This window comes from Oryctolagus cuniculus, chromosome 10 (assembly GCF_051225735.1).
Source record: "Oryctolagus cuniculus isolate XC-2025 breed Fujian yellow rabbit chromosome 10, ASM5122573v1, whole genome shotgun sequence".
Classification (NCBI taxonomy): Eukaryota; Metazoa; Chordata; class Mammalia; order Lagomorpha; family Leporidae; genus Oryctolagus; species Oryctolagus cuniculus.
The window spans coordinates 4,900,774-4,922,789 of NC_142876.1; the positions used below are offsets into that span (position 1 = coordinate 4,900,774).

At 46.2% G+C, this 22,016-nt stretch overlaps 1 long non-coding RNA gene across 7 annotated transcripts in view; it reads left to right on the plus strand.

Annotated features, from left to right (window-relative positions):
• The window catches only part of LOC149123674 (uncharacterized), a 49,341-nt gene that overhangs the window by 13,645 nt on the left and 13,680 nt on the right, over nucleotides 1–22,016 (plus strand). For 5 of the 7 annotated variants that reach the window (XR_016213865.1, XR_016213866.1, XR_016213871.1 and 2 more), the window contains one exon: nucleotides 16,410–16,574. The exons of the other annotated variants lie outside the window; for them this stretch is intronic. This is a non-coding gene — a long non-coding RNA (uncharacterized LOC149123674). The remainder of the gene's footprint in view (nucleotides 1–16,409; nucleotides 16,575–22,016) is intronic. 7 annotated transcript variants of the gene reach the window in all.

Genomic DNA, 22,016 nt, shown 5'->3' on the forward strand with positions numbered 1-22,016 from the left:
CCCTCCCTCCCTTCATCCTTCCTCCATCCCCCTCCCTCCCCCTCCCTCTTCCCTTCCTTCCTCTCTCCCCCCTCTCCCTCTCTTTCTCTTTTCTTCCTTCCTCTCTCCCTCCCTCCCTCCTCCATTTCTCCTTCCCTCTCCCTCCTCTCCTTCCTCTCCCCCTTCCTCCCTTCCTCCTCCCTCCATCCTCCTCCCTCCTTCCCTCCTCCCTCCCCCTCCCTCTTCCCTTCCTTCCTCTCTCCCTCCCTCCTCCTCCTTCTCTCCCTTCCCCTCCCCTCCCTCCCCCCTCCCTTCCTCCCTCCCTCCCTCTCTTTCTCTCTTCTTCCTTTTCTCCTGTGTAGCAGAAGCAGGGCCACAAATGTTTTGGCAAGTGTACAGAATCTCGCTCCCTTCCATCCTGCTAACAGCATGGCAGATGCATGTCCTGGTAGGGAGGATGCGAGCTCTCACACAGTCCATTACATTTCTAGCAATCACTTGCTTGTAGCATGCATCGTTTTTGAAACAGGAATATTTTCCATCAGAACTGGAGTTTGACTGTGTTATTCATGCCATGGTTCATCTGTGACAGAACCAAGCCATGGAAGATATTCTCCATTTGTTGCTGGGTCCACTCTTACTGTGTTGATTCTGGGCTGACTCCAGCCACCTGTGTCAAATAGCTCCTTGAGCTGGCCCCCTGGGTGGACATGGCCCTCACCTGGCAAGGCAGAGGGGGAAGTTCGGCTGCACCAGATAGAAATACTTCTGGGTGAAGTTTGATTTGTGAGTCATGAGTGCGTGAGTTCACTGCAGGCAAGAATAAACCGTTTGATTAAACTGCCATTTATGGGACTCATTAGACTCCTGCCATGCACGCTTGATTGCTTAACACTTGCATCTCATTCGGGAGGCTCTGTGTCAGGATGTTTGAGTGGGATCCGCCTGTGCTGCTTCCACGTAGCTTGAGTTTTAAACTCCCTGATTTTGTGATGCTGTGAGACGATGGAGAACAATTGCCTGAGGAATGGCAGCAAGAATGATAGTGTCACTAGAAGCCATGCCAATCATCCAGTCACCATCATTTGTGGGGCCAGCATGAAGGACCATGGTTATAGATAGCATAATATTCAGAGAATGTTAATTGATTAGCATCCCCCCTCCATGCTGGGGAGCCCTAAATGGTTGTGAACAGACAACAAAAGCTGCTTCACTATCCCAGTTGCCATGCCAACGCACTTATATTCATTTTCTGATGACATTCCTGATTGATTCTTTCTGGAAGTTTGGTTACCACACACGCCTGAGACAGTCTTTTTCTTGCTATCTTGACGATAACGCTCCTCTCTGAGGGAAACTCAAATGCATCTTCGTGGTGGGTACTATTGCAAATGGAGTATGTACATTTTATTATTAAATATTTATCAGATCAAATAAGTAATGTCATTAATTATTACACTGGTAGAGATTTCCCTCTCACTACGGGGACTCAGGCTCCCGGGGAAGATCCGAGGCGCAATTGCTTGTATGGTCCACTAGATGGAGCACCTGGAGAAAGCATTTGCCTTCAGCTTTGTAAATCACCGAGGGGAAAAATAATGGGACTTTTGATGGATCTGCGGATTAAGTAATGACTATTTGCCTTTTTGACAACTTTGGTAGGGATCCTGGGAATGAAATATCAACTTGACAGTCTCCTATCTTTCCAGCACAACATTGATTACCCATAGGAGGAGAGACTTGATTCAAATTTAGGCAGGAGTTTATTTAAGTTTTTTTTTTTTTTTAATTTTCTTTTTATTTTAGGGAAGTTCCTTCTTTTCTGAGGCAAAAGAATTTTAAGAAAGACGATGCAAGAAGGAGAACTGAAGACATCCTCCAGTTTCTTAACTCACATGTGGGAGGCTAATCTTCCTCTATCCTGTTTGGTTTTCAACTCCAGGTTGTTAGAATTTTCTCTGCGAGATATCATTTCCTTGGCAATGGAGGCAGTGAACAGCTTGGGTATATATGTGATGCTCAGCACATAGCCAATGTGTAGCATCACTCTCCTGTTTAACGAGCACCTTTATTGGTGTAAGATGACTGGGTCACCAGCCAGTAGAACAAATGGCTGAGGCAAAGTGTGAGTTCCCCTCTGCAGCCCCACGGAATGCATGCTCTGAAACGCACCCCAGAGCCACCCTGCGGGATCCTGCCTCCTTCCTCGGCTTCTACCTACAGGTGCTTCTGCTTGTCTGGGGTGCTTCTGCTTGTCTGGGGTGCTTCTGCTGAGAGCGTCCCTGATCTAAGTGGACTCAGGTATTTAGCCCAGTATACTTGGTTAGGACAGATGTGAGCGTGGACTTTCTTGATGCTTTAATTTTACATTTACAGACTTTTTTATTAGCTGCAGAAGAGCCATCCCTCAGAGAGCTCAGTCATCGCAGTAAGAGTAGGCAGGAATAGATGACAGCAATTTGGCAAACAGAGCAGCATCTAAAATGTGTATATCATTTGATCCAGCAATTCCCAGGCTAGGAATCTAACCTGCACACACGCTTGCACAGGTAGTCAAGGGAGTGTGTACAAATTTTCTTTTTATAGCAGCACTGTTTGTAAAAACAAAATCCTAGAAGCCATGATCATTAGGAGACTGGTTATCTGTATGAGGGTATATCTACACAATATAACACAGCACAGTTATTTGAACATATTAATTTTGTTTGCTTCTGTTCATGTGCACTGATATGTGTATATTTATTTATGTCAAACAATGCTCAAGAAATACTAAGCAAGCAAAAATTGCAGAATACTGCTTGTGATATGGTCCCATTTGTATAGACAGTAAGGATCCATGAATTGCATAGATACCTATGTGTGTGTACCCTTGGACAGCCTACAAAAGTCCAGAAGAACACAGCAACTGGTAACGGTCATCCTCAAGAAGTGGATTTTGAATTCTTCTGTATTGTTTGATTTCATTTTTTTAAATCCTGACAATGCATTATTTTGTAATACAAGAGGGTTTACAGTCTGGAATCCAGCACGAAGGTCCCGGGTCTCCTTGACTGTGGCGGGGTGTCCTGCAGCCAGGCCTTCAGCCAATATTGCTCCCAGTGCTGTGGCGTGGAAGCCCCAGAGGCTATTGCGTAGTGAAGAGCAGAGGCGGCTCTGTGGCATGCTTGAGGAGCTGGCCTGCTTCTCCTTGCAGGAGTTCGCACGCTCACCTTTCCTCTGCCTCTGTGAGCCCTGGCCTGTGCCTTGTGACAGCTGCTGCCTCCCAGCAGGACCGAAGCCTAATGGGCCCAGGAATCGGTTTCCACTGCTCTCTGAGGCTCCTTCCTTGGAACAGGCTGAGAGAGCGAACATGATGAATGCTTTGACTGCCACCTCCCCAGGAGGACGCATCACTAACTTCATTGCTTCTTGACTGCGGGCCCTGCTGCATATGGCGAGAGGGACACGGGGAACCGTTGACTCTTCCAAGGTTACAGGGGTTGTCCTTGAAGTGCACTGGAGGCTCTGAGCGACCCCTCTGACTTCTCCACTTCAACTTTGTTCTGCTCTTTCTCTGAATTCACAGCAAGCTAGACTGCAGGAAGTTATGGCTTTGGAAATGTAGAGTTCTTGGTAACGAGGAGGGCGCAGTTCTGGGCCAGTGCAGCCGTCCTCATTATACTGTTAGCTACGTAAGGACCCCGAGTGAAGAAAGAGGGGAGGTGTACACAATATTCCCTGCATTCTAACTCCTCCATGACTGCTGCCATTATTTCTTAGCAGTAATTCTGTCCCAATCTCCCCCAAATCCGCAGCACAGACGAAGTGCCCGCCTCGGGGCATCTCTGACCTCAGGGATCTGTGTCACATGGGCAGTCCACAGCTGGCAGGTTCAAGGTGGTGGCTGTCCAGTGGTGTAGTCACAGCTGTATTGATCAGTACAGGTTGTAGAGGACTCGCTTCTAATGGGTGCAATTGAAGGAGCCTGGTCTTTAGGCCTGTGGGGCACTAGTAGGCACATAAGGAGAAAGGGAGACTGTGCATCATTAACCACGGCCAGGGCTGGAGAATGTCCTTTATGGGGTGATTAGGGCCGAAGAATTGCAGATTTGTCAAGGATGAAGCCTGCTGATAACTTACAAGTCAAGGCGAATACTCAGCAGCACACTTCCCATCATTTTTCTAGGCGAATTTCGAAAGCTCACTCATTCCTTGTACTTCCTCTTATAGGCACACTTCTTGTTTTTCCTTTATCAAATAAATGAGGCTAAGCTACAAGTCATTTCATAGTTTACTTTCACTTTCCCCTGACTGCTGTGACTCTGTTAAGACTAGTTTTAGGCCTGTACTGCAGCTCAATAGGCTAATCCTCCGCCTGCGGTGCCGGCACACCGGGTTCTAGTCCTGGTCGGGGTTCCGGATTCTGTCCCGGTTGCCCCTCTTCCAGTCCAGCTCTCTGCTGTGGCCAGGGAGTGCAGTGGAGGATGGCCTAAGTGCTTGGGCCCTGCACCCCATGGGAGACCAGCAGAAGCACCTGGCTCCTGGCTTCGGATCAGTGCAGTGCACCGGCTGCAGCGGCCATTGGAGGGTGAACCAATGGTAAAGGAAGACCTTTCTCTCTGTCTCTCTCACTGTCCACTCTGCCTGTCAAAAAAAAAAAAAAAAAAAAAAAGACTAGTTTTAGCCACCCTACACTTCCTGGCACCTTGCTCCCCCCGGGAGTGAGAGAGTGGGGAGGGCTGTGTGGGGCTGGATTAGACCACGCTCCGTGGTGTCCATGTTGTCTGACAACATTTGAATAGGTCTGTGAGAATGTGTCAGTGGGAGATCATGTAGTGCTTGCAGAGTGTCAGGGCAGGGCTGGGTTTGGGTTCAGCAACCACAGGACTCCTTCACAAATACCGGGATTGTCTGGACAGCAGTTTGACTCTTCCAAACAATTTAGTGATTTCCTGAAGCAGAAGTTGGTTACATAAACAATCTTCAGCATGAGCCACCACTGGCCCTTATTGTGAGTTATGGTAACTTATCTGTGACCATCTACATCCCATTCTCATGGTCACATTTGTGGTGGTCTCCCCACATTGTGGTCACCACCACATTGGTGGTGGTCTCCCCGATTCATTGTTGGTTCATTGGTTACGTTTCCTGTGAGTTCTTGCTTTTCTTCATTATCCTTCTTGGACATTTCATTGGTTAATGGCCACCAGCACTGGAATATGGTTGTGATTCTCAAGTTTCCTGGAGTCTCCTAGAACCAAAAAGATACAAGGGAGTCCCAGAACCCGATCATAATTCTCACACTTTCTTAGGAGACTGAGTGATGGGGGGATTCAATGCCCCTTGTTCAGTCTTGCGCTGCACACTGTTCGTGCTGTGTCCATGGAGCATTTTCTTTTACAGTCTCTGCAGCCTGATGCTTCTTACCAAGATGTCATGGAGGTGCACTGATTCTTCCCTGAATGGCCGCCTTTCTCTTTCTCAGCTTATGAACTTCTCTTGGGGCTTCCCTTCTCTTTTTCTGTTTCCCTGCTTGTCCACAAAGGGGTCTGGGGTGGGCTTTTCTGATTCTAATGTTTTGCTGTTAGGCTGCACTTTAAAAATTTTTTATTTAAGTTATACAAGTTTCATGTATTTCCATATATATTTATATTTATATATAAATATGTTTATATATTTATATATGCAGATTTAGGAACAGAGTGGTACTTCCCACCCCTCCCTCCCTCCTGCCCATGCTCCAACCCTTCTTCCTCTTCCTTCTCCTAGTCTCACCTCTAATTTTTACAAAGATCTATTTTCAACTTACTTAACTTAATGATCATAAAGTTAACTCTTCACTAAGGAGGCTAGAGTTTGAAACCCAGGAATAAGGAGAAAACACCTCGGTTGCCCCCTGTAGAAAGAGCGAGTTCACTTCCCCAGTGGTAAGATGTTTCCACTGAGGGACCGCAGGTGATTAGAGAGCACGACCATTCCAGTTACTTCACCCGGGACACGGGATGTGCCTCTTCACGTTGTCTCGGGACAGCTGGTGTTTTTGGAACTTGTTGAACCACTTCAGTAGTTTCTGCATTGACTCTTTCAGTCAATGAGATCCTCTGATTAGACTCAGCGATCTCCAGGGTTTCCTGTTATGGTAAGGAAGTATCTAGGATACCCAGTTAAAGGTGAATTTCAGCCGACGCCGCGGCTCACTAGGCTAATCCCCCGCCTTGCGGCGCCGGCACACCGGGTTCTAGTCCCGGTCGGGGTGCCGGATTCTGTCCCAGTTGCCCCTCTTCCAGGCCAGCTCTCTGCTGTGGCCAGGGAGTGCAGTGGAGGATGGCCCAAGTGCATGGGAGACCAGGAGAAGCACCTGGCTCCTGCCATCGGATCAGCGCGGTGCACCGGCCGCAGTGCGCTGGCCGCAGCGGCCACTGGAGGGTGAACCAACGGCAAAGGAAGACCTTTCTCTCTGTCTCTCTCTCTCACTGTCCACTCTGCCTGTCCAAAAATAAAACAAAAAGATGAATTTCAGATAAGCAACAAGAACCACCCCCCCCGCCCCCCAGTCAAGTTTATCTGTCGATGCTACCTCTAAGGGCAAGGCAGTCCCTAACAGATGCCATCTTCCTGTGGGACTCGTTCTCTAAGGAGCACCTTTGCAGTAGAGATTCCATTTTCTCTTCTGCCTGCCCTGCACACAATTAACAACCCTCATCATATTCTTCAAGATCCTCTTGCAAAGATCCATATCTACGGCTCAGTCTGAATTATGGACTAAGAAAGCATCTACCTTGTTGAAAATTCTTATGTCTTGCCTTCATTACTAATTACTTTTAAAAAATTTATTTTAACTGATACCTAAAAGGTTGTACATTATTATGGGGTACCGCGAGATGTTTCTATACATGTATAAACTGTGCAGTGTCCCCTCAGGGCAAACATTCCTATCATCTCAAATGTTGAACATTTCTTCATGGCAAAAACATTAACAATCTTTTAGTTAGTTTTTGGAGAGAGATAAAGCACATTATCATCACCATAGTCATCATATTATAGTTACAGTTATCATCACCTGTTGTGCAATGGAACAGAACTTCTTCCTCCTCTGTAACTATAAGTTAGCACCCATTAATCAAATTTTCTCAACCCCTACACCTTCCTAGAGTACCCACCCTCTGGCAAACACTATTTCATTATTAACGTCCATGAGATCAAATACTTTATACTCCGCATTTGAGTAAGATCATTTACTATTTGTCTGTCTATGCTCTGTTTATTTCACTTATGACATTACTTCACAATAATGCCTCCATGTTGTTTGATGTTGCAGCCATGTTACTGCCATGACAAGGCTTCATTGTTTTTATGGCTGGATAGTATCACCTGTGTATATGTACCACATTTTCTTTATCCTTTCATCAGTGGATGGACACTTACTCATTGCTCTTTCTTGACTACTGTGAATAGTGCTGCAGTAGGTACAAGAGTTCAGATGTCTCTCTGATACAGTGATTTCGTTTCCTTCGGATATACATACCTGGTAGTTTGTTTGCTAGATCATGATACTTCTGTGTTTAGTTTTTTGAGGAAACTTAATATCACTTTCCATAATGACTGTACTAGTTTACATTCTCACAGAGTACAAGGATTCCATTTTCTCCATATCTTCACTACCACTTGTTTTCTTTTACCTTTTGAAAATAGCCAGGATAACTGGAGTGAGGAGATATTTCCATCCTTCCTTTTTTTTTTTTTTTTAAAGATTTATTTATTTATTTGAGAGGCAGAGCTGCAGATAGAGAGAAAGATACAGAGAGGTCTTCCATCTGCTTGTTGACTCTGCAAATGGCCACAACAGCTGGAGCTGGGCTGATAGAAAGCCAGGAGCCAGGAACTTCTTCCAGTTTCCCACATGGGTATAGGGGCTGAAGCAGTTGGGCCATGTTGCACTGCTGTCCCGGGCCATCAGCTGGGAGCTGAGTTGGAAGTGGAGCAGCCAGGACACAAACCAGTACCCACGTCGGATGCTGGTGCCACGGGTGGAGGTTTAACTTTTTTTTTTTTAATATTTATTTATTTGAAAGGCAGAGCTATAGAGAGGCAAATGCAGAGAGAAAGAGAGGTCTTCCATCTGCTGGTTCACTCCCCAAATGGCTGCAAAGGCTGGAGCTGGGCTGATCTGAAGCAGTAGCCAAGAGGTTTTTCTGCATCTCCAACGTGGGTGCAGGGGTCCAAGGACTTGGGCCATCTTTTACTGCTTTCCTGGGGCCCATGTGGGATGCTGGCACCGTAGGCAGTAGCTTTACCCACACAGCACAGTGCTGGCCCAGAGGCTTAACTTCTATGCCACAGCACCGGCCTCTCCTTGTGGTTTCAATTCATATTCCTTGATATTTAGTGATGCTGAGCGTCTTTCCATGTACCTGTTGGCAGTTTGTATGTTATCCCTTTGAGGAATATCTGTTTAAATCTATTGCCCACCTTTTAATTGGATTATTTGTTTTTGCTTTTGCTTTTCCACCCTCTTTTAAAAACTTTTTAAAATAATTTTATGTTCCTGTTTCATAATCTGTTGGGCTACTTAGTTTTTAAACAACATTTTAAATTTACATTGTAGTCAAAGGTTTAAGTGCTCCACTGAATTTGCTGTTGGGTTGTTGGGGTTCCTTGTGCATGCTGGCACTGAACCCCTTGCTAGATGTGTAACTCGCACGTATTCTCTCCCATTCTGTGGGTTGTCTCTCACTGGGGTGATTATATCCTTCGCTGTGCAGGAGCTCTTAGGTTTGATGAAATCCCGTTTGTTTATTTTTGCTTCCTCCCCCTGTGCGTGAGACGTGGTCAAGCAGTTCCTTGCCAGTTCCAGTGTTCTGAAACACCCTCCTTTCTCCTTTGCTCCACTCAGTATGATACTAGCGAGTGGTTTGCTATATATGACGTTTATTTTGTTTATGTATGTTCCTTCCATCCCTGGTTTCTTCAGAGATTTTTCTTTTTAGGGATATTAGGGTTTTTTTTTTTTAAAGAATCATTTATTTTATTTGAAAGTCAGAGTTACACAGAGAAGGAGAGGCAGAGAGAGAGAGAGAGAGAGAGAGGAGAGAGAAAGCCTTCCATCCGCTGGTTCACTCCCCAGTTGGCCACAATGGCCAGAGCTGTACTGATCTGAAGCCAGGAGCCACGAGCTTCTTCCAGGTCTCCCTTATGGGTGCAGGGGCCCAAGGACTTGATCCATCTTCTTCTGCTTTCCTAGGCCATAGCAGAGAGCTGGATTGGAAGTGGAGCAGCCAGGAATCAAACTGGTGCCCATATGGGATGCTGGCACTGTAGGCGGTAGCTTTACCCGCTACACCACAGCGCTGGCCTCAAGGGATATTACATTTTATCACATGCTCTTCCTGCCTCTGTTGAAATTATCATATTCTTTTTTAGAATTCAACCGAGGGTAATATTCAACACTGTTTTTTTCTTGGTTGATTTTCTGTCTGTATGATTTGTCAGTAAAGTCTCCTAACATTATGGTATTGGAGTCTTTCTCTGTCTTTAGGTCTATTGATACTTGCTTTATATGTGTAGGTGCTCCAATATTGATGACATTGTGGCATACTGGGTTAAGTCTCTACCTGCAATGCCAGTATTCCATATGGGTACCTGTTCTCTCCCTGGCTGATCCACTTCTGATCCAAGCTCCCTGCTAATGGCCTGGGAAAAGCAGTGGAAGATGGCCCAAGTGGCCCCTGTTCCCACATGACAGGTCTGGAAGAATCTCCTGGATCCTGGCTTCAGCCTGGCCAAGCCCTTGCTGTTCTGGCCATCCGGGGAGTGACTCAGTAGATGGAAGATTTCTCATTCTCTCTGTTTCTCCCTCTCTCTCTGTAACTCTGACTTTCAAATAAATAAAAAATCTTAAGAAATCAAAGGAAATACTAATAAACTCTATATTTGGACTCCATTACTCACTACATTTTAAATTTTTTGTGTCCCACTAACTGAGCACCAAAAAGGAAACCTGTTAAAGTGAAATGAACACCCTGACTGTTGATGAGCAGCTTAATATGTTATCCCTCTTAGTATTTTTTTTTGTTTGTTCTACTTAATACTTTTGGTTGAATACTGTAATCAATACACAATTCTTCTTAAGTGCTGAAACTTAACTGAAAAGTGATCAATGTTAAAAATAAGAGTGGGAATAAGAGAGGGAAGAGATGTGCAATTTGGGACATGCTCAAGCTGACTTGCCTCAAACGGTGGAGTTAGAAACATACCAGGGGATTCGAATTCAATCCCATCGAGGTGGCATGTACCAATGCCATTTCACTAGTCCCAGTGATCAATTTCTGTTCACAATTGATCGTAATGATAGGACTAAGAACCAAAGTGATCACATAAACAAGAATAGTGTCTGCAAATACTAGCTGATAGAATCAAAAAGGGAGAGAATGGTCCAACATGGGAAGTGAGATACACAGCAGACCCATAGAATGGCAAATGTCCTAACAGTACTCTGGCCTCATAATCAGCCCTTAAGGCATGTGGATCTGGCTGAAATGCCCATGAGAGTATTTCAGGCATGGAAAGCCAAGACACTCTGGGGGAAAAAAAAACCTAAATGAAAGATCTCCACGAGTGAGATCCCAGTGGAAAGAACGGGTCATCAAAGAAGGAGGTACCTTTCTCTGAAGGGAGGAGAGAACTTCCACTTTGACCATGGCTTTGTCTAAATATGATCAGAGTCAGTGAACTCAGGGGGCTTCCATAGCCTTGGCAGCTCATGACAAGAGCCTAGGGTGATTACTGAGGCCATAAACAAGAGTGTCAATTTGTTAAGTCAACAACAGGAGTCACTGTGCACTTACTCCTCATGTAGGATCTTTGTCCTTAGTGTGCTGTACATTGAGATTTAATGCTATAACTAGTACTCAAACAGTATTTTTCACTTTATGTTTCTGTGTGGGAGCAAACTGTTGAAATCTTTACTTAACGTATGCTAAACTGATCTTCTGTATATAAAGAGAATCGAAAATGAATCTTGATGTGAATGGAAGGGGAGAGGGAGTGGATAAGGGGAGGGTTGCGGGTGGGAGGGACGTTATGGGGGGGAAGCCATTGTAATCCATAAGCTGTACTTTGGAAATTTATATTCATTAAATAAAAGTTAAAAACATTTTTTTTGTGTCCCACTTTATATCTTTCTATATTGTGTATCTCTTAACATATTTATGTAGTTATTATTTTTAATGGTTTTTCTTTTTAGTTTCATACTAAAGATGTGAATAGTTTACACATCTTGTTTACCGTATTACTGACTTTGCTTGTATAGCTACTGCCCCAGTGAGTTTTCTAGCTCCTAATAATTTCTTCTTACTCATTTGTATCTCTTTCTTTCAGTTTGAAGAATTCCCATTAGCATTTCATGTATGAAGTTCTTGTCATACATGTGATAAATTATTTCAGCTTTTGTTTGCCTAGGATTTTTTTCCTTTTTATATCTAAAGGAGAGCTTTTCTGGGTACAGTATTATTGGCTGGAAGATTTTTCCTTCAGTACTGTGAAACTCTCATCTCACTCCCTCCTGTCTTGTAAGGTTCCTGATGTAGGTCCCCTTTATGTGACCAAGATAAGGACTCCTGTCCTCATCTTTAAGCTTGGATGTAGTATATGTCGGAGCAGACTTGGCTAAGTTGAATTTCGCAGGTGATCTCTGATCTTCTGGCACCAGAATATTTGTATCCTTCTCTGGATTTGGGAAGTTTTCTGTTATTATATCGTTGAATGTACTTTCTATGACTTTGGCATCCTCAAGTCTGTCTTTAATCCCAGTTACTTGGATATTTTCTGTTTTCATGTTGTCCCAAAATTTCTGGACGATTTCTTCATTCCGCTTGATTCTTTTTCTTTTCCAACTGTGTATTTTCAAATTGCCTGTCTTCAACCACACCAATTTATTCTTCTGTTTAGTCTATTCTGCTTTTGATACTTTCTATCACATTTAAAATTTTACTTGGTGTACTTTTTGGTTGAAGGATTTCTGCTTGTTTTTCAAAATTACTTTGAACTCTGGCAATTCTCTCTGTTGAACATTAAGTCATTTCTCCGACTTCTCTTGAGGTTCTTCGAGTTTCCATGAAATGAGCATCTTAAATTCCTCAGCTGAGTATTCGACAATGTCAGTTGTGAAGTAGTTGGTTTCTGGTACTTCATTGCTTTCGTCATGTGGGGTCATGGTTCCGTGAGGGTTCCTGACACTTGTTGGTGAATGACATTGTCTGTGCATTGGAGGGTTGGTTTTCCCCAGACCTTGTAATCTGGGTTAGTTTGTGTCTTTTGTTCCAGGAATTATAAGCAGTCTACCTGTTCTACCTATTTTCTCCTAGACTGTGGGCTCTTCAGCACTAGCTGTCACCCTAGGTGGAGAATTGCCGCAAGTTCACAGCCTGTGTGCTGTCCCTAGCTCAGTGATTTCTTAAGCTCAGGTTTGTCTCCAATCTGCTTGGCTGTACTGTTCACAATGAGCTTGGGCACATTGAAGAAGCTGTACTCTGTCCCTGTGAGCCTCCTCTAGGACCAGGAAGGCCCAAATACTCAATCCTGTGATTGTCAATGTTGTCATGTTTTATCAACCCAGAGCCCACAGCCTGCCCAGATCAGCACAGCGTGGAGGGATGACCATGCCCACACTGATTTGGTCTGTCTGCTAGAGAGGGACTTGCAGCCCATGGTCCTTGCAACCTAAGTGATGCTGGCTGCAGTGTAATCCGATCACCTGGAGCCATGGGACTCCATTCAGAGCTGGGGTGCATCTAGACATTGCATCCATGGGTATTGGCCCAGGGGTGAGGGCCCTTAGGATCTCTGCAATGTTGAGATTTTCCAGCCCAGCTTGTCACTGAGTCCCAAAACATCATCTCGTTGTTCCTCACAACCTGCTTAAGGATTTGTGGGGCAGGAATTGTGGTACGGTGCATTAAGTCCCAACTTGGGATGTCTACATCCCACATCACACTGCCTGGGATCAAGTACTGACTTCACTTTTAATCCAGCTTCCTGCTAATGTGCACCCTGGGAGGCTGCAGATGCTGGCCCAATCAGTTTGGTTCCTGCCACTCATGTGGGAGGTGCATCCTGATCCCGGGCTTTAATCTGGCTCAGACCAAGCTTTTGTGGGCATTTGAGGGAATGAACCACTGAACAGAAGATCGATCTCTATCTTTCTGTTGCTCTGCCTTTCAAATAAACATCCTTATAAAAGGATGGGAAAGTTGATAATGGCAGGCCATTGGCCGCCCACGTTGGCGTTAAGCTGGGTCACAGCTGGACCTCACAGTCACCAGGTCCCATGCCCTCTCAAGGGTGTACATCAATCCACAGGAAGCTGGCAGTGATACACACCAAGCCAAGTCTGCCCCCCAGGGCACAGGTGTCTGCCTGATGCCAGGGCACATCTGGGGGCTCTGACTGAGTCACTGGCCTGGAGGGGGAGGTCTTTGGGTCCTAAGAGGCAGGCCAGCTCTGATCCCCAAGGTAAGGTCCTAAATTCTTTTTCCTAAACTACTCTCCAGCTGCTAGAGTTCTGCTGTACTTTCTGCAGGAGGTTAGTGGAAGAGTATTGAAGGCAGCCCTTTAGGCTCTGAGGAGAGTCTAAAAACTCAGGTCTGCAGGTATAAGCCTGGGGCCAGGGACCAGGGGGTCATGGGGTCATGCCAGACATTGAATTTTGGCAATGGGATTCAAGTCTAAGGACTGGACATCATTCCCTCTCTGTGCTCCAAACAGCAGGACTCAAGTTTATGCTACTTGAAGCAGTTGGATCTAGGGAAGGGATGGCACAGGCAACTCTTTTCTTACTGCTCTTCAATGAATCTTTTTATTATTACTATGCTAAAACCAGGCACTGTGGTCTCTCACCTGGCTTCTGTAGCTGCTGGGAAAGCACCTTTATGTGTCAAGAGTTATTCAAGTTGGTGTCTCTATGGGGACACCGTCATCTGAGGGTCTTACTCAGTCATCCCACTTTACATTGCTGATTGCATTTAGTGTATTCTTAAAACATGTACATTAAATTACTAGGGAAAACTAGAAGGTCAAATGTATCTGTATTTTCAAGGTACTACCAAAGAAGTTAAGAGCAGCATTCTCTGGTTTCCCCTGTTTTATGTGATCACAAGAATTTCTTTGCTTTTGCAGCTTATTGCAAAAAGTGCTTTTTTTTGTGATTAATTAATGATCCAGTTCCACTTCAGCATTTGGATAATCACAGCTGCTGTTTATTGCTTCACATCCTAAAAGCAAGAAAAATGCTCGCTTAAATAGCCTTCTACACCAAAACACCCCAAAGTGCAGGCTGCTGGCAAGGGGAACTGGTTATTGTGTTAATTCTCAAGACAAATAGAACTTTTCCTGTGCAAGTGACAGAATCTCAATTTGCTTATAAAAGCTTGGGAAATGGACTCCCTCCCAAGCTGGCCACTTGTTTATAGAGGAAACATGAAAGTAAAGGGAGATATGATCTGAAATACACGGCTATTATCTAAATTGCAAATTGTTCTCTGAAGGCAGGTGCGTGAGACTCTGCAACTTTGAAGATAAAATAGGTGTAGCTGATGCCCCCACATTATGCAGCACATATGCATTTCACCTAATTGGTGTGTTTTTATTCTCCCTCTCTGCCCTTGAGTTTCTCTGCCTTTTTTATGTGTAGTATTTTGCATGTAGTAAGTTCTGACTACTTCCTGGTTGTATTTTTGCATATTCTCAGATGATAAAAATACTGTTTAGGAGAGCCAGGTGAAGGTGAGGATAGGCCAGCTTATTAAGTTTCAGGAAGTTTCATTAGTCTACAACAATTGGTGTTGGGAAAACTGGGTACACATTCAAAAGATTGAAATTGGGCCCTTATCTTACGGCATACACAAAAATGAACCTAAAATAGATTCAAATCTTAAATGTTATACCTGAAACTGTAAAACTCCTGAAGGAAACATGGGGGAAACTTTCCAGTTATTGATCTTGGCAGCAATTTCTTGGGCTTGATCTCCAAAACTTAGGCAATGAAAGCATAAATAGCCCAATGGGACAATGTCAAACTAAAATGTTTCTGCACAGCAAAGAAAAAAATTAACCAGGTAAAAAACAATCTAGAGAAGGGGAAACGTTTGCAGACCATGTATCTAATAAAGGATCAATATCCAACAACTCAATAGTAAACAAAAACCAAAACAAATAACCTGGTTCAAAAATGGGCAGAAGATTGGAACAAACCTTTATTCAAAGAATTCATAAAAATGGTCAACACTTACATGAAAAGGTTCTCAACCTCACTGATCAGGGAACTGCAAATCAAAAGCACAGTGACATATCACCTGGACTCACCTGCAAACCTTGTGTTAGGAGAGACTTCCACCTGCTACCACGTGCAAACCTGGCAGTGCTAGGGACCCTCCCCTGGACTCATGTGAACACCCTGCAGTGTAACTGCTGCAGGCTTTATAGGCACAGTTCAAAAACGAAGTCTGGGCTAGTGAAAACATGCTTCCTTTTCCAGAAAATTCCAGTGCACAGTCCAGTGCACATCATCCTTCAGAGCGTCCCTGGGGTCCAACCCATGTACCCACATTGGGATCGGCTCACCAGCAAGTCCTGTGTGTGCATTTCCCTCAGTTCCCTTCGCTGCTCTTCCTGGTTTCCACCTGTGACTCTGAGATCACGGGTTGTTGTCAAGTTGTTCCTGTACCTGGGTTTGTGTTGTGTTATGCTCTCTAGAAAGCAAGAGGAGAAGTGGCCCTCAGGACGGTGTTCTGGAATGGATCTCTCATGGGATGGCTGAGACCGCTCTGGAAAGTGGGGTGTGGGAGCCCTTTGTGTGCAGGAATGTCCCAGTGGTGGAGTAAGAAGAGTGCTGATTATGCCATGTTGGTGAACCTGGAGTAGGAGGAGTGATAGTGACTCGAGGGATTGTGAAGCTGTCTTTCTGTTGGGAAGGGCCCTTGAGAAGCTTAGAGAACAAATGAGAAGCTCAGCTTCAGGAATCACCAGCTGAAGGCTGACTGTGGAAATCAGTGGCCTCTAGGCAGTATTTAAACCTAGTTCTCCTCTCTGATATTAGAATCATATAATTTGAGGTCCATATGAAAGCCCAAGCCAATTAATTCAGAGCTTTTTAAGACTCTCCAAATCTCTCAATACTCAGACTCTCTCAATACTGAGACAAAAGTATGAATCCCTGGGGACCTCTACCACCAGGGCTGGGGAACAGGTTCTGCTAAAAAGCAGCCCCAGGATTTCATGATAAGGGTGGCAGAGCTACAAACAAGACTGAGACTGAATCCTTTCCAATGCCAAAGTCAGCATCATGATAGGAAAAAAATATGGTTCTCTGAGACTTAGAATGGGGATATCTGAGTGGACCAGAATCTTTGTTTCCTAAAACCTCTGTCCCAGCAGAAACAGCTGCTTCTCTCTTACAGAAGCAGATCACCCTCCACCCCCTTGGAGATTCTGCATGGTATCCCTTGAGGCAGGTGCGTGTGGAACTCGACTCTCAAGATCAGCTCTACTTCACCGCCTTTCCAACCCCTCAATATCCAAGGTCGGAATGCAGCTATGGAGACATGTGTTTCTGAACAGAAAGGGTGAGCATAAATGCCCAAAGGATTGAGCAGCCTGGCTCTATTTATTTATTTATTTGACAGGCAGAGTTGGACAGTGAGAGAGAGAGAGATAGAGAGAGAGAGAGAAAGGTCTTTCTTCCTTTGGTTCACCCCTCAAATGGCTGCTATGGCTGGCACGCTGTGCTGATACAAAGCCAGGAACCAGGTGCTTCTCCTGGTCTCCCATGCAGGTGCAGGGCCCAAGCACTTGGGCCATCCTCCACTGCCCTCCCGGGCCACAGCAGAGAGCAGGACTGGAAGAGGAGCAACTGGGACAGAATCCGGCACCCCAACCGGGACAAGAACCTGGGGTGATGGCACCGCAGGTAGAGGATTAGCCAAGTGAGCCACGGAGCCAGCTAGAGCAGCCTGGCTCTCTTGCAAAGACCAGAGGAGCATGCATGGGACAGAATGTTGAGGGTATTGCTCTACTGTGGGCAGGAAAAGGCAGGGTAGAGTTCATGGCTGTATGAAGACCCTCCCTTGACTGGTGATTCTGCATCCTTGCAAGGTGCCAGAATTCTCTTTTTAAGTTGAGACACAGTGACATACTACAGTAATTGAGCCAGAGTCCCAAACTGTTTTGTCATAGAAGAGGACTGGAATGAAGGTCTGCGGTGGGAGAGATGTGGGAGGGCAGAAAATCTATAGCTAGAATTGTGTTCCCTGAGAAAATTCGTGACATGCCCCTTAATAAAGCAATAAGGAAAACGTGTGAGGTTGATAGACAAGGGTGTCTTTAAAAATCGCAGACCACAAAAGGACACAGATGCCATGAAGTGGAGGGCAGAGCCTCTGGAGAGTCAGCAGCCTGCTGCATTGGTAAACTTTTGGGTGCCAATGGTTTGGAGCATCCTGACTCATCTCCTTTCGTGGAAATGGCGAGTTACTGCATTCACCTTTCCTAGCGTTAGGAATGAGGCCTGATGCCTGGGAAAACTCTCTGGCATATGGAAGAAGAATATTGCCTCAAGCCATTTTTTTTAGGTGACTCAAATACTTCAAGTTTTGAAAGTTTCCCCAAACAAAATAGAGTCATGTTGCAGGTCCAACTGCAGTCAAATTACTGTGTTGCTTGCAGCACATGACTGAGCAAGTCTGTCAGATCTGGAAACATCCACTCTGGATTAAGGTGTTGGAGAGAGTTCCGGTAAGCCACAAATACAAGGGTCAGTGCAGACTCCTAGGCTTTTAGAGCAAGCTCATACGTTTCTTAGTAAAGGAATAGCACAGGGGTGCTAGACTGTGAACCATGACTGAAGATACCCATTGCAGTCTGGGTGTTATCAGATCTGTCCTCTCAGTAGGTGCTCATCTGGGTCTGGGCATTATCAGATCAACTCAATGAGGAGTCTGGGTATTATCAGATCCATTGACTCAGCAGGTGACCATAACACCGTGATCTAGATATCATTGCATTTATTCAGTCATCAGGCCAGGTGGGTGGACCATCAAATCATTCCACACTAAAAATGGTTCACTGGAGATCAATCAGATACAGAAATTCTATCAGTCACATGAACAGCTAGCTCATAGCCCTGTCTCATTTACTTATTTAATATGAACAGCTCATCTTGTAGCTTGTTGGAGGTGTCTCCTGCAACCAATTTACAGAGGAAGAAAGAACTTGGCTTGCTTCCAGATGTGTGAGTATAATAGTTTGTTGCTAGAAAAAAATGGAATGCCACTGCCAAACCCCAGTATCACTCATGGAACACCTGAAAAAAAATTTGAAGGGAAATACATTTGATGGCAGTTGAAGAGTAATCGTGGTCATTCATGTGGAGTAGAGTGAAAATGCTCAGGGTATGGATATATATGTGAATGGCTTGTTGTGTGTGGCTTGGCTGTGTGGAAGGGGCCCAGATCAGGAAGAGTGGGCACAAGTGAGTCTGGGAAGAGGTATGTGAGTGGTCTCACAGAGATAAGGACGCCACATTGCCATTTTTATGAAATGTTAATCCACTGGAGAGTGTGACAGAGTGGGATGTGGCACATACTGGATAGGGTGACTTATCTGGGCATGCCTGCAAGCCTCTGCCTGTGGAGAGCAACCCAGACTAGACTAAGTTACTGGAATTAAGACTTATTCTATGCATCTGCTCTCCCACAATATGGCGCTGGGAGAGGAGAAAACAGCTTCTACACAGCTGCCTCCAGTTCAGCCAATAAGCTGTAGGACTTGCTCCTGATTGGAGGAGAGCAGCGTACTCGGCGTGTGGGCAGCCGAGTTGGGATTGGCAGAGGAGGACTATAAAGGAGGAAAGAGACGGCATGCACCAGGAACATCTAAGGGGAACATCTATCTGAAGGAACACCTGTGCAGCCCCCGAGAGAGCCGGCCGGCGGTGTGCCGCTCCCCCGCGGAAGTGGGGAATGTGGCCAGGGGGAACTGCCCTTCCACGGAGGTGGAAGGGACAGTAGCCAACCCGGGAAGAACCAGCAGCAAACCCGGGGAGGGCCGAGCAGACGAAAGAACAGCGCAGGGTCCTGTGTCGTTCCTCCATGAAGAGGGGGAGCGACATAATGGTGCCATGACTTGGATAGGAAACTTAGGAGGGAAGAAATGGGAAAATATCGGAGAGAGAGACTAGCAAACAGCCTAGGGAAAAGCCGGACGAAAAAGGTGCCGGAAGAAGCTATTGAAAGCCTAGGCATAGACTCAGATACGGACTACGGGGGGAAGCTGGGAGAAATCTCTAAGGTCGAAAGCGAAAGTGAAAGCTAGAACAAACAGACTCAGATACGGACTGTGGGGAGAAGCCAGGAGAAATGAGGGAGGAGTATTGTTGGAGGAAAGCTTGGGGAAACATACCGGGTAGAGAAAAATGTTAGGGAAATTGAAGCTGCGGGGGCAGGCAGAGGCGGAGACGAAAGCCACTTTGGGATTCTCAAGTTAGCCTGGGAATAAGGGGCGAAAAGTTGAAACCAGAAGCGGAAATGTAAGCCAGATTGGGATCCGTCTGATTAGCCCGGGGAGCAAAGGACGGGAAGCCAAATCGTGGGGCGGAGACGTGAGCTGGGTTGAATTCGCCAGGCTAGCCCGGGGAACTTGGATTGAATGCTAGTGGCGGAGACGTAAGCTACGCTGTGTGACTCGTGGAGGCTGCCGCGCGCAGACAGAGCGTGCGGGGCTCAAGTAGATAGGGAACGCTGGGCTAGTGCGAAGCCACACAGATGAGAGAGGCGCGGGCTGAAGCGGCTCAGAGCCGGAAAGCCGCCGAGAAGCAGCCTCGGGGCGGGCGCCGGGAAGCCGCAGGGATAGGAGAAACAGAAGTTTAGAAGTAAAATGAGAGAAATAGGAATGTTGGCAGACAGAAGTAAAACAGGAGAAATAGGAATGCCCGGAGATAGAGAAATAGAGAAATAGAAAGGCCTCCCCACAATATTGCAATGAGAAGGCTTGGATTTGGTCTGCCTGATTAGTGAGGCGATGAGCACCTGCGGGCGGCTCGACCAGAGTATGAGCCGCAGGTCACCGAAGACAGGCACGAATTAACATCAATAAGGCCTCCCCACAACACAGCAATGAGAGAGCTTGGATTCGGTCTGCCTGATTAGTAAGGCGGTAAGCACCAGCAGGCGGCTCGACCAGAGTATGAGCTGCAGGTCACCGAAGATAGGCACGAACCAACACTAATAAGTCTCCCCCACAATATGGCAATGAGAAAGCTTGGATTCGGTCTGCCTGATTAAGGCGGTAAGCACCAGCAGGCGGCTCGACCAGAGTATGAGCCGCAGGTCACCGAAGACAGGCACGCATCAGCGCCTAAAAACCTCCTCACAACATGGCGAAGAGAGGACCCGGATTCGGTTTGCCTGATTGATAGGACTTGTAAGAACCTGTGGCAACTCTAGCAAGCAGAGCAGAGTGTGTGCCGCGGGGCACCGAAGACAGGCGCGTATCAACGCCAAAAAATAAAAAGAAAGGGGGATCTGTGGAGAGCAACCGGACTAGACTAAGTTACTGGAATTAAGACTTATTCTATGCATCTGCTCTCCCACAATATGGCGCTGGGAGAGGAGAAAACAGCTTCTACACAGCTGCCTCCAGTTCAGCCAATAAGCTGTAGGACTTGCTCCTGATTGGAGGAGAGCAGCGTACTCGGTGTGTGGGCAGCCGAGTTGGGATTGGCAGAGGAGGACTATAAAGGAGGAGAGAGACGGCATGCACCAGGAACATCCAAGGGGAACATCTATCTGAAGGAACACCTGTGCAGCCCCCGAGAGAGCCGGCCGGCGGTGTGCCACTCCCCTGCGGAAGTGGGGAATGTGGCCAGGGAGAACTGCCCTTCCACGGAGGTGGAAGGGACAGTAGCCAACCTGGGAAGAACCAGCAGCAAACCCGGGGAGGGCCGAGCAGACGAAAGAACAGCGCAGGGTCCTGTGTCGTTCCTCCACGAAGATGGGGAGCGACACTGCCCTCATCTCCTAGTACTTGAACAATGGGCCCATGAATGCAGTAGCCGAGGTGATGGGCCCCGGGGGTACTTACAAGTTACACAGCACAGGCACCCTGGTTCCACGGTCAGTTTAGCCACTACCATGACAATATGACCGGCCTATCACAAGCCAAGTCTGAGACAGCACCTTCTCTTGAGGACCAGGCAGCCGCTTGAAAGCAGGTGCACACTTCTTCTAGGCCCCTCCCAAATAGTCAAACCATTCAACCCAGGCTAGATGCTGCCTCGATAACCATACCTTGAGTGTTTTCTATCACCACTTGCTGAATCTGCCCTCTCTCCATCACCATCCCTATCTGTAGGCTTGAGGGATGCCTCATCTAGATCCCTCACAATGTTGTTCCTGACTGAAGAACCCAGAGTAAGGTAAAGGAAATTAATAATGAATACTTGACCATTTGAAATACGATTCTTACCACATGCTATAGCCCTTCAAATCAGACTGAAGGGGTGGCTGATTAAAGTTTACCCCAAGGACTCTTCAGTGCTAAGGCACTGCAGTGCTGGAAAGCTGTTCTGTGGTTGGTTCATGCTCTAGGTCAATTTGCTGGACCCCAGTAGTAAGAAGACATGAGTCCCATAACCTGAGACCCACAGGTAGGATTTGTGCTCCAAATCCTGGAAGATCTCTATGCTCTTTTGGAAAGAAAAGTTCCAGTTCTTGGAGAAGTGGTGGGAAGCAGATAAATGTTTCTGCCCAGGATGCATTGAGGGTCCCATTGAGTTTAAAGGTACAAGTGTCAGTAGGCATATTTGGTTCTTTACGCTGGTGGAGTTCCAGAGTTGGGCATGACCAGCTTCGCTTATCAGAAGGAGCAGGATCGCTATTGCACAATGCAGGGAGGAAGGGCCAGGCTGGAGCCTCATTCTTGGTGCTTCCAGTTGGATTGTATTGTAAATGGCAAAATGCAGCAACTGTGGCCTCCTAAGGATTTAGCAAATAAATCCTAGGGGCTGAGCA